We start from the raw sequence: 13,134 nt of genomic DNA, 5'->3' as shown, positions 1-13,134 counted from the left end.
CTTATAAAACTCTTAGAAGAAAATACTGAGATAAATCTTCATTACTTGGGTTAGACAATGATTTCTTAGATATTATACCAGAAGCACAGGAACGATGACAATAAACATACAGATAAACTGAGCATTTTTTTTTATTTTTTTTTAAATGTTTTATTTATTTCTAGGAGAGAGAGAGACAGCGTGAGCAGGGGAGGGTCAGAGAGAGAGGGAGTCACAGACTGAAACAGGCTCCAGGCTCTGAGCTGGCAGTCAGCACAGAGCCCGACGCGGGGCTCGAACCCACGAANCTTTTTTTTTAATTTTTTTTTTTTTTTATTTCTAGGAGAGAGAGAGACAGCGTGATCAGGGGAGGGTCAGAGAGAGAGGGAGTCACAGACTGAAACAGGCTCCAGGCTCTGAGCTGGCAGTCAGCACAGAGCCCGACGCGGGGCTCGAACCCACGAACCGCAAGATCATGACCTAAGCGAAAGTCGGACGCTTAACCGACTAAGCCACCCAGGCGCCCCTAAACTGAGCATTTTAAAAATTAAAAATTTTGAGCTTCAAAGGATACCGTCACAAAAGTAAAGAGTTAATCCACAGAATGGGAGAAAATATTTACAAATTATATATCTGATAAAGGACTCATATTCAAAATATATAAGGAACTATTACAATATCATTAGCCCTCAGGAAAGTGCAAGTCAAAACCACAATAATATACCACTTCAACACTCAGTAGGGTGGCTATAATAATAATAATTTTAAAACCCAGAAAAAATAAAAGGTGTTGGTGAGAATGTAGACAAGTCAAACTCTCATACACTGCTGGTGAAAATGTAAAATGGCACAGCCGCTTTGGAAAACAAACCAGAAGTTCTTCAAAAGTTTAATCCTAAAGTTACCCATATGATCTAGTCATCATACTTCTACATGTATACCCAAGGTAAGTGAAAATATATATCTACATTAAAACATGTATGAATGCTCATAGCAACATTATTTATTATAGTCAAAAATTATAAATAATTCAAATGTCCATTAACTGATAGCGGCTTCTCTCATATAGCATAATGTTTTCAGTGTTCATCCATGTTACAGTAAATATAAATACCCTATTTCTTATTTTGCTGAATAAATTCTATTGTATGGAGATCAAGAGGGAGCAGCCAGTCAACTAAAAGGCTAACAAGAAAAAAGCAGGCCACTGGAAGCTAGTGAAGAAAGTATTTTGAGAATGAAGGAATGACCAACTCTTCAATGATGTTGAGAGGTTGAAGAAGATTAAGATTGAAAATTGACCATTGGATCCTTCAATAAATTGACTTTAACAGTTCTTTGAGGGAAATAGCTGTACTGAATTTAAGAGAGAAGATGGGAATGGAGATAAATTTAATATAATAAACACTGCCCAATCTCTAAGGATTTTTACCATAAAGAATGACAGAGAAATGCTGCAGGAACTGGAGAGAATATGTGGTCAAGGCTGTGTTTTGTTGCTTTTTTCAAGATGGATGATATTCTGGTGTGTAAAACACTAGCAGAAAAAACCTAACAACATTGGAGAAGATGATGACACAGAAGATAGATTAGGTAAATTGATGGACAAGGTGGTGAGAGGTTGCTCTCTTCCAGTTGCTCCTAATTTTTGTTGTTGTTTTTCATCTTGTACAATACTTTTAAGACTATTTTTCTAACACCATTTTAGGTTCACAGCAAAATTGAGAGAGAGGTACAGAGATACACCTCCTATTCTCATACTTGCAAAGCCTCCCACATCCTCATCCTCCACCAGAGTGGTGCATTTGTTACAGTTGATGAAGGCACACTGGTTTCCTTCTATTTTTTATCAATGGGATATGAAACAGGCTTCAGCTGTGAGGAGGAGGGAGTCACAGTGAAAGATTTAGGCAGAATCATCTCTTAGACAATGAAAAGAGTGAACTGAACAGGAAAATGACTAAGAAAACATGATAGAATTGACAATCACTATCCAAGGCCCACTTTCAGGATCATAAATTCAATTGGAGGCTGGACAGTCTCGTTCCTGATTGTGAATGCCTCATTCCATTCTTTGAAAGTAAGTACATAGAGGCTGGGGAGTTAGACTGAACTTAACAAAGTTGGATTTTTACCAGTTGTGAAAGCCCACCTGAGGGGGAAGGAGGGAGGGAAGGTGAGTAAAAGATAAGAACGAAGAGGTTTATACAAGAGAATATGAAAATAATGGATAATGATGGGCTGTGCAATCTGCCCTTCATTGCGAGGGATGTGAGGACAAAAGTTAATAGGGTCAGTGGATTAGAGGAACTGGTCTAGTCAAGAATTAATGAATTAGAGAATGTAACATGGAATTATATATTATACAGAGAATACAATGCTTTAAACTGAGAGATTAGAAATTGTGCAGCTACCAGTGTTGACATGGACAAGGTAAGACCATGGGAATAGTGGCTAGGTTAATGGAGAACGATTAATGAAGGTGAACCCTTTTCAGTAGAACTCTTTCTAAATGGATCATCCATGGAGATATGGAAATCGCAAAGGCAGAAAAATCTCAAAATAGCCAATAGAAAGAAAACCAGGGGAAGCATGTTAGTTGGAACCAGCAGATTCATTTAGAGCAACAATATGATGGAGATGTTCAGAGAAAAGGCTGCGGCTATAAGGCTTTGTTGTTTGTTTGCTTTTGTTTTTCAATCTAGAGCTGAATGTATACTCGTCACAGGGAAAAATGTTTGTCATGAGCATCATGTTTGGGATGCTCCAGAGAGGTAGGAGATGATGTCAGAATAGCATATGCAGAGCTTGTAAAGAAGTACAATTTGCATGACTAGCTCAAGTTTACAAACTGTGTTTACAGTCGCAGATGTGGCTGGCCTTGCACACTTCATCCAATAGTTTGATACCTTTAAACGATATGAGTACATAAAACATTTTGTGTCATCACAAAGGAAAAATTTGAAAGTTTAACCACCTCACCTAATTTTGTGTCTGGGCAATGAGATAAATCCGAACACCTGATTATGTTGTGCTGTGAGATGCTATATTGATTAGCATTATTTCCATCTCCTTTGAGTATAGCCAAGAGCTTTATTCCCACAAACAGAATACATAAGGATTGAGTATCTGTTTGCCAATGGACCACTGGATGGGATGAAGACAGCTCATTCTTTATTCCACTTCGATCTCTGGCCTGTGTGATGATACTGTCAACAAGGGGGTGACACAATGCCAAGTATCGTTGTGATTTTTACGATCTGGACATCTGTCTAGTATGTACTAGACTAGGACCACAAGTTCTATCACAGAGGCCATGGAAAAAGTGCCAGATGGTAATGAATTTTAGCCACTGCTGACTTCAGCTGGATACAAACAAATGACCTAAGGGGACCAGATTCCATATCTCACTTCCAATCCTTTCAAGCTAACCACTCCTTCCAAGATATGATTACAAATGCAACATTAATGCAGAAATAAACTTAAGGCCATGGAGTAGCATTACTGTAAATAATTTGGATAACATGGCAAAAATTAAACACTTTCAGACAGATATGGAGCCAAATAATTCATTTCTTTTTTGCAAACCTACATACTTCCTTCCTTCATCTGAAAGCACCAATAATGAAAATTTGCCACATTTGTTTTCCTGTTTTGTTAATCCCCAAATAGAAAAGGTTATTACAATTATTGTCTCACTCACAACATTCACAGTATAATGTATAATAAAATGATACTTTTTAAAACTAGGATTATAGCTAAAGGATAGTGTTTTTGCCCTGACAAATTTAATTTTCTAATAAACGGAGTGTTTTATATTTGTTTTGTTTTTGTTTTCATTTTTGCTTTAGTTTCAAGTCTTAGTATTTTGTATGTATAAGCAATTACCTCAGTAATATAGTAAATGGAAATGACTACTGAATTTTTTACAGGGTCTTATGATCATAATAATGCATCTTAATTTGGATGGTAGGAGAGATAAGACAAGATTTATACTTAACATGAGCTTGTTTTGTTCGTTCTAGTATGCAATTGAATTTCTGTATTTTTTGCTCTTTCTCTCAAAAATGGGAAGGGAAAATACGAACCCACTTATGGTCGTGATTAGCTGGTGTCCAACTAATTAGTTTCGCTAATTAGTCGGTGAATTGAATGTTATTGTAATGGTAACTTTTTGGTCTTTGAACTCACTTCCTGTATATAAATCCGTATGGTAAATTACATGGGTTTTTGGTAAGAACAGTGCAGAAAGGATATAGTACACAAAGCATAGAACTTGCTAGGCATTCTTTTATAGCATACTGTCCAAATAGGAGTCTCCTATGTCCCTTCTTCCACACATCCGGTGAGATCATAATGGAAAATCTCTTTCCTAACAAATTATGGAGGGCCTATGGCAAGCACTTCTTTCCAGTGCTCAGCCATTAGGAGTTTTAATAAAGGGTCAATCTGAAATGTTGGTTTGAGGCCTCCCTAATTTTAAGAGGTAATAAAAAGAAGGAAAATAAACAAAATATCAAGTTTCAAATAAATGGAAAGCAGAGAAAAACAGCATAGAAAACATAGTTGCACAATTACCTGGATGCGTTCTTTGGAACAGGATCTAATATGTCTTATGACAGGACACCCTATCTATCTTTCCTACTGGATTATAAATGCCTAGGAAAAAATAACCGTGTCTCATCTATCTTTGTATTTTCCATGAGCCTTCTATGCAACATATGCTCAATAAATGTTTGTTAAATAAATGAATCCCTAGGAAAGTTATCTTCAAAAACAGTAAAGTTATAGCCCAATGCTTTTTTCTTAACTAACTAGAGAAGAGATTTACGATATCAATCGATCTATGAAAAATAATTAAGTATTAATTGGAAATGTCTTAACTTTTTACAAGTTAGAATATTCTTGGGGAAACCAAAAATTAAAATTAAAAGAACAGTCCCTAGGGGTACCTTGCCCTGCTTTCTGCACAGAATCAGGGCCTTGCTAATTGGTTTGTCACTCAATAAAAGTGCTTGGGAATTAAGTTACTATCCAGGCTTTGCTCAACCTCAGGAACTTATAAGATTGACAATGAAATAATTCATGTTTATCCTGGAAAAAAAAAAAAAAAAGCATAGTCCCTAAAACCCAAAGAGCTAATAATCTGGGAGGATAAATAAGGATTATATGAAAGAAACTATAAATAAACACCAAACCTTATGTAAGAAAATGCAAAGTGGAAGGGGCATGGACTCAAGACCACTGTAGACAGTGGTTATTCAAATCTTTTTCTTTTTTTTTTCTTTTAAAAATTTATTAGAAGTATAATTGACAGAGAATGTTATATTAGTTTCAGGTGCACAACATATTGATTTAACAATTCTACACATCACTCAGCGCTCACCAAGATAAGTGTATTTACCATCTGTCACCATACAACATAATTTATTATTGACTATATTCCCATGCTGTACTTTTCATCTCCATGGCTTATTTATTTTATAACTGGAAGTTTATATCTCTTAATCCACTTCATCAATTTCTCCCATCCCCTCACTCTCCTCCCCTCTGGTAACTGCTGGTTTATTCTCTGTACTTGTGTTTGCTTATTTTGTTTGTTCATTTTAATTTTTTTATATTCCCCATATAAGTGATATCACATGGTATTTGTTTTCTCTGACTTATTTAACTTAGCATAAACCTCTTTAGGTCCATCCATGTTGTCAGAATTGTCAAGATTTCTTTATGGCTGAATAATATTCCAGTGTGTGTGCGCATGTATGTGTGCGCGTGTGTGTGTGTTCTTTATCCATTTGTCTATTTAAGGACATTTGGGTTGCTTCCATATCTTGGCTATTGTAAATAATGTTGCAATAAATATAGGGATGCATATAATTTTCAAAATAGTGGTTTCATTTTCTTTGGGTAAATACTCAATAGTGGAATTACTGGATCATATAGCTATTTCTATTTTTAATATTTTGAGCAAACTCCATACTGTTTTCCAAAGCAAGTTGCACCAATTTATGTTCCCACCAACAGAGTATGAGGGCCCCCTTTTCTCCACATCCTTGCCAACGTTTGTTAGTCTTGTCTTTTGGATACTAGTCATTTTGACCAGTGTGAGGCAATATCTCACTGTGGTTTTGATTTACACTTTCCTGATTAGCAATGTTGAGCATTCTTTTACATGTCTGTTGGCCATCCATATGCCTTCTTTGGAAAAATGTCTATTTGAGTCCTCTGACTATTTTTTTTTTTAAATTTTTTAAATGTTTTTATTTATTTCTGAGAGACAGAGAGAGAGAGAGAGAGAGAGAGACAGACAGACAGACAGACAGACAGCGTGAGCAAGGGAGAGTCAGAGAGGGAGGGAGATACAGAATCTGAAGCAGGCTACAGGCTCTGAGCTGGCTGTCAGCACAGAGCCCTATGCGGGGCTCGAACCCACGAACCGTGAGATCATGACCTGAGCCGAAGTCAGACACTTAACTGACTGAGCCACCCAGGCACCCCCCTCTGACTATTTTTTAATCAGATTCTCTTGTGGGATTTTTGTTTTTGGCTTTTTTGTTTGTTTGTTTGTTTAATCATTTATTTATTTTGGTGTTGAGTTGTATAAATATTTAACATATTTTGGATATTAACCTCTTATCAGATATATCATTTACAAATATCTTCTCTCATTTAGTAGGTTGTCTTTTCATTTTATTGATGGTTTCCTTCACTGTGCTAAAGGTTTTTATTTCGGTATAGTCCCAATAGTTTATTTTTGCTTCTGTTTCCTTTGCCTAAAGAGACATATCCACAAATATGTTGCTAAGGCTAATGTCCAAGAAAGCTGCCTATGTTTTCTATTACGGGTTTTATGGTTTGAGATCTGACATTTAGGTCTTTAATCCATTTTGAGTGTATTTTTGTATATGGTGTAAGAAAGTGGTATAATTTCATTGTCTTACATGTAGCTGTCCAGTTTTCCCAGCAACATTTATTGAAAAGAGTGCCAATGACCTTTCTTTAAATGTAAGTATATCTATTGATATTTGCCATATTAAAAGTTAGAAATATTAAAGAGCTCATTAATTCATTTTAAAAATAACAATAAAAATTTCTTAGTGACTCCGGGGTCACTTCACTCTTTAGGAATCTCTGGCCTAGGGAGTCAAAAAAAGTGATAAGCCTGGAAGAATAGGAGAAACTTTAATTTCTTGAAGTCCCTATACTGGAAAAAAATTCATGTTTAAAGACTTGGATTTGAGACTTCATGAGTCACTTAAACCTTTCTGTATTTCAACTTCATTGTCTGGACTACCCAAAGTTGCTATAAGAATATACATTTATATATAAATTTATATATATAAATATATATTAATATTTATACAATGTATATATACACATATATATTATATACATTATACACACACACACATATATATAATACAAAAATGGAGGGGTATGGACTCAAGGCCACTATAGACAGTGGCTATCAAAATTATTGGCAGCCTCCAAGTCTTTCTCTTTTTTGTATTTTAAAAATTTATTAGAGGTATAATTGATGTGCAGTGTTATATTAGTTTCAGGTACGTGACATATTGATTAAACAATTCTACACATTACTCATTGGCCACCAAGATACGTGTAGTTATCATCTATCACCAGACAACATAATATAATATTATTGAATATATTCAATATATATATTGAATTCAATGTATATATTCCTTTTATATATATGGAGGGGGGCTATATATATATATATATACACATGGAGGGGGGCTTTATATATATATTATAATATATATATATATATATATATATGGAGGGGGGGTTTATGAAATGTAAAGCTTTTTATACCTGCTATTATTTTGTTTAGTAGGATCCTGAATTGGGATTTAAAGTATGGATATTTAGCATGAGGATGTCTAGATCAGAAAGAATGAAAAATTTCCTGTTTTTTTTTTAATCTTGTTTATTTATTTTGAGAGACAAAGAGAGAGTGCATGCACAAGAGAGCAAGGGAGGAGCAAAGTAGAGGGAGAGAGAATCCCAAGCAGGCTCCGGACTGACAGTGAGGCTCGAACTCACGAATCTTGAGATCCTGACCTGAGCTGAAATCAAGAGTCAGATGCTTAACAGACAGAGCCTCCCAGGTGCCCGGAAATGTTCCATTTTAGTGCTGTGTCTGATGATTCACTTTAGTCTTCATTGCGCTTGCCCTCCTGAAATATTTGACACTGGTTAACAGCCTCTCTTCCTTTAAATATTTTCTTTATCAATCAGAATATTTCTTTCTGTTCTGTTTGATCATCTTTGATCTCTCTTTGATCATCTTTGGCTTCTCCTCTTCTCTCTGAACAATTATTGTTGAAATTCCTTAGGATATAGGCCTTGACTCACCCCCTCCTCCATCTCCATTACTCCTTAAGCAACCTCATCTCATCTCATGGCCTTTGCATCCCTATGCTAATGAATCTCAAATTTACACCCCTAAACTGGAGTAACCAGTTGCTTATTTCAATCTATCTGAATGGCCAATTAGAATTTCATACTTCATATGTCTAAAAGCAAACCTTACCTTTGCCTTACTGGTCCATCTCTTAGTACAATAGACCCTAGAACAGCCCCAGTTAGAACTGCTAGGTCCACATATATGTGGATTCCTTTTCAATAAGTACTGTACAGTACTGTAAGTGTATTTTCTATTCCCTTTTTTTCTTAATGTTTTATTTCTGAGAGAGAGAGAAACAGCGTGAGCAGGGGAGGGTCAGAGAGAGAGGGAGATACAGAATCTGAAACAGGCTCCAGGCTCTGAGCTGGCTGTCAACACAGAGCCCGACGCGGGGCTTGAACCCACAAGCTGTGAGATCATGACCGGAGCCGAAGTTGGACACTCAACCGACTGAGCCACCCAGGTGCCCCATATTCCTAATCATTTTCTTAAAACCATTTTCTTTTCTCAGGCTTACTTTAAGAAAACAGCATGCAATACATATAACATACAAAATATGTATTAATCTACTATTATCAGTAAGGCTTCCAGTCAACATTAGGCTATTAGTAGTTAAGTTTGGGGAGTCAAAAGTTACGCTTGGATTTCCAACTGTGCAGGAGGGTCAGCACCCCAACCCCCATGTTATTCAGGGGTCAACTGTCCTTACTCCTTTCCTATTCTGACTTACAGAATTCCTTCACCTTCCAACATACTGCACAGGCTTCTTTTTACAGCTCTTCTCTCCACCTACGATGCTTTCCCTCTAAATGCACCTGTGACCCTTCCTAATTAATCTTTGCTTTGATGGCACTTTCAGAGTCAGGCCTGATTAAAAACTGGAAACTTATTAAAATGTCCAACTCTATGCTCCCCACTCTTTCCCACTCTCTATTCTACTTGATATCTATATTATTATATTATAACAATATAATCTTTTACATGCTGAAAGACTATATAATTATTTATTTGGGTTGTTTCCCTCCCTTGGTTGCCAATTTTATTTTCTTTCTGTATAAGCTCCATAAGAACCGAAATTTTTTCTTTATTCATTAATATATGTCTTCCTAGGTCTTAGAACAGTACCCAGTAGGCACTCAAATGTTTATGTAATGTGTAATCATTTATATCAAAACATGAAAGTCATGCCATCTAGAAGTAGCAGGAAATGTCCATGGTGTGGGTAACAAGGCAACGTGGGATACATGTGGGGAGGCAAATGTGATACGAGTAAACTAAGCTTAACTGTTCATGCTGCAGAGCAAGAAATGGAAGGGTGTTCTTGATAATCATGAAAAATAACCTTAAAAGAGATTTTCATGGGACGCTGTGGCATCTTCTTCCAAGGAGACCACTAAAAACAGAGAAAGCTATTTCTCAGCCATCTTTCAGTTTAATCTATTTGGAAGTAAAGGCTGAATGTCACATATGAATATGAACTTCATATATGAGCAGTTCAAAGAACAATCACTCGCGAATCCAGTATGTACCCAGCCTGCTATCTAATATCGATAAGGTAGATCATACAAACCTATTTTTGACAGGCTGTCATCAATAGAGATGAGTGAGAATACAGATTGAGGATGATTCAAATTATCTTCTATAATGGTTAATAAGTTATTTTTTAAAGTTATACTTTGGTTTTGCAAATTTGCCAAAAATAATACTAGCAACTGATTTTCTTTATTTTTTTGAACATCTTGATGTTTTATTGCACCATTACAAAGCATTTCCCAGTCCTCAAAAAAGACAAAATTTTCAACAAGGGAAAACCTGTAGAAAGAAGTTTGGAGGTTAAAAGCTCAGTAATGAATGTTCTTGTTCTTATGGGTTATCTCAGATCCTTAGCATTACTTTAATGTCATTTTTAATGTGAATTTCCATGCTATTTTAATTCATTAGTCATGGGCTATCATTTTTCGAAGTAATTACTGTAATTTCATCAAATGACATAATTATAGTAAATACTTTGATGTAATTACCATAAATATGGAAAGAGACACCCAAAGGTGTAATAATGTCACAAACTAAGATATTTATGATGTGTAAAGACAAATTATGATGACATTTATGACATGTAATAACATCACAGAGTTCTATGTTTATGTTGTATAAAGAATAATGATATAAGTAGAATGTAAAATTACATCATGTAGATTAATTTCTTTTATAAATAGTATAGAAACTTGAGAGTTCTACAAGGCTTCAGGTTCGGATTAATAGATCATGGCCACTTGTTGGCATTTTTCCCATTGACTTCTAATAAATGACTATAGTATTTTATTGGGGGGTGAAAGCATTCCCCCTTAAAAGCACAGACAGACACAAAGCAGAGACACAAACTGAAAAACCACATTTAGTGCTTGAAAAAAAAAGCACACTGATTTGATGAGTTGAAAAATAACTTTATGTTTGAAAGAAAGTTAGTGTTTTGTCCATATTGTCAATTTAGACTAATGGGTCATTTTGGTATTTTCTTAAAAAGAAGTCAGCTTGACCATTTGGCACTTACCAAAGCAAATATCTATTTAGTTAAGACTTTTCTTCTTTTGTCATATTATTGAGTTTTGAGTCCATGAAGAGATAACTTGGCATATCCAAAATCAGACTATTGGACTAATGTGAAAATAGGTTTTAAGGAAAAATGCAATTAGAAGACCAGATGCCTGAAGCCTAATTTTGTGAAATTATTCAGTTTTTATTGTTAGAGAAAAAAAATACCTTAAAAATAATTCCTACTACAAAGATGTAGCTTCGGGTGGAAGGTATTGTGGATATCAGTTAATTTATTGATTATATCATTAGTGATCAGTGTCTTTTGACATACGAGAGAAAGCCAATGTCAGAAGAAGAGAGACATTTCCTAATATATTTGTCAAAGGATTTCTTGTGGTAGTCACATGACCCGATTATCTCTTGAGTCTGGGATTTAGTAGTCTGGGATAGTCATTCTCTATGCTTGTATTCACTATGTATTCACAGTGCAGTTTAAAAAAAATTCTTCCCTCTAAAGCCTTTGTGGTCCTCATAGCCTTGATAATGCTTTAGGGTGTGATAATTTTCCCTCCTTGAACACTTAGTGCCAAGTGATCATTTTGTTAAGTGTGTTAGCACTTTCCACCATGAGCTGCCCAATAATAACAAGAGAATTAGTCTTGGTTTTTGTTTGTAAAAACCAGACCAGACAATCAGTCCACAGTTTTGTATTTCCTTAAAGGTTGATTGCTCACAAGCATTTCTGATCCCAATTTCTGCATTTGCAAAGGTTCCTTCGCAAGCAACAGACTCCGCTCCAGTTAATTTAAGCAGTAAATACATTTAAGTCATACTCTGCACTTGACATAATCTCTGTGAGGGTCCCGAGTTAGACCCGGAAGCTCCACTATTATGCCCCTGGATCGCTTGTAGGAATAATACCAGCTCCACAGATACGTGGCGGCCCTTTGCTGGGAGGGTAAGACTTGAACGTTGGGAAGTTACTGCCAGGACCTCTGTCCCTGCTACATCTGACCCTTCAATGTCCCTGAGTCACATTCCTCCACCTGTGTGCAAGCTCCACTCCTGGCGTTGCTATCTCAGCTGCAGGGAAGATCGTGTCTGGGTTCATGGGGATTGTTGTCACATGACTGCCCTTCACCTGCAGAGGAGACAGAAGGGTGAGATTTTGGCCAAAAAGTAGAAGAGGAGGAAATTATAACGTGGAAAGCTATCTTAAAATACAAAAATAGTTTTCAAAAGTTTCTGGGCTGACATAAATTTTACACATGTCTGCTACATCTGGGAGATACTCTATGGGACCTCAGGTTTAGAAAACATGTGGAGATATTTTAAACTGTTCCCAATCATCTCACTCAAGGTTTACCCTTGGGTTAAATTACAAAGGTACTTGCATGCTTTTGGAGTTTATCCCACTGTGTCTGTGTAACTCTTAGCCTTTTAGAATCAGGATGTGGTGATGGAGATGAATATGCAAATAGCTCAGGTCTGAAAGGATAGGAATTGCTAAAGTGAAATGCTGTTCTAAACTAAATGCCATTGCCCTTCTAAAAGTTTCATCTATCATCAGGCTCCCAATATCAATTTAAAATTCTTTTGATTTCTACTAAATTAAGAGGGGTCACCCTGACATGTCTGCTACAGAACTGACCAACTTTTATGTAACAAGAGTTCAGTCACAGTTCTTCAAAAAGATTTGGACAGGCAGCAGAGTCAGGAGGAGCTGGGCTCTGGGCTAGCCCAGATGTTAGAATAATGCTCTTCTAAGTCAAAGGTTTCCATTTTCGAAAAAGTGGTCACAGTGATTCAGTATCACAGCAAAACTACGTGGGCCCTCATTCAGTCGAGAACTCTGTTTCCAGGGTTTTGCCCTCAATGTAAGCAGTTTGACCAAAAGAAAAGCTCAGCTCACAGTCCATACTGAGGATGCTGACAGGTTAAAACACAATATTGTAAGAAAGCAAAACCCACAGCCCACACAAAAGGTACATGATTTTCCTGATGTTTGGGGATACATCATTAAAATCTACCAGAATTTAGTCTACTGTAATGAAAAACGCAGGCCTACTTTGATAAAATCTAGCTAAGAAAGAGCAGAAAGAAAGTCAGAATAATTACTTTTTGAAGTACTGAAAGGCTGATAGCTCATGGTTTCAGAATGTATATATTTAGCCAAGAGGTGACATAAA

General features: G+C 36.1%; 1 pseudogene; it reads left to right on the top strand.

Annotated features, from left to right (window-relative positions):
• The window catches only part of LOC120235987, a 39,208-nt pseudogene that overhangs the window by 13,020 nt on the left and 13,054 nt on the right, over positions 1-13,134 (top strand).

This window comes from Hyaena hyaena, unplaced genomic scaffold, assembly GCF_003009895.1.
Source record: "Hyaena hyaena isolate Hyena2069 unplaced genomic scaffold, ASM300989v1 scaffold_143, whole genome shotgun sequence".
Taxonomy (NCBI): domain Eukaryota; kingdom Metazoa; phylum Chordata; class Mammalia; order Carnivora; family Hyaenidae; genus Hyaena; species Hyaena hyaena.
This window is presented reverse-complemented; position numbering and strand designations above follow the sequence as displayed.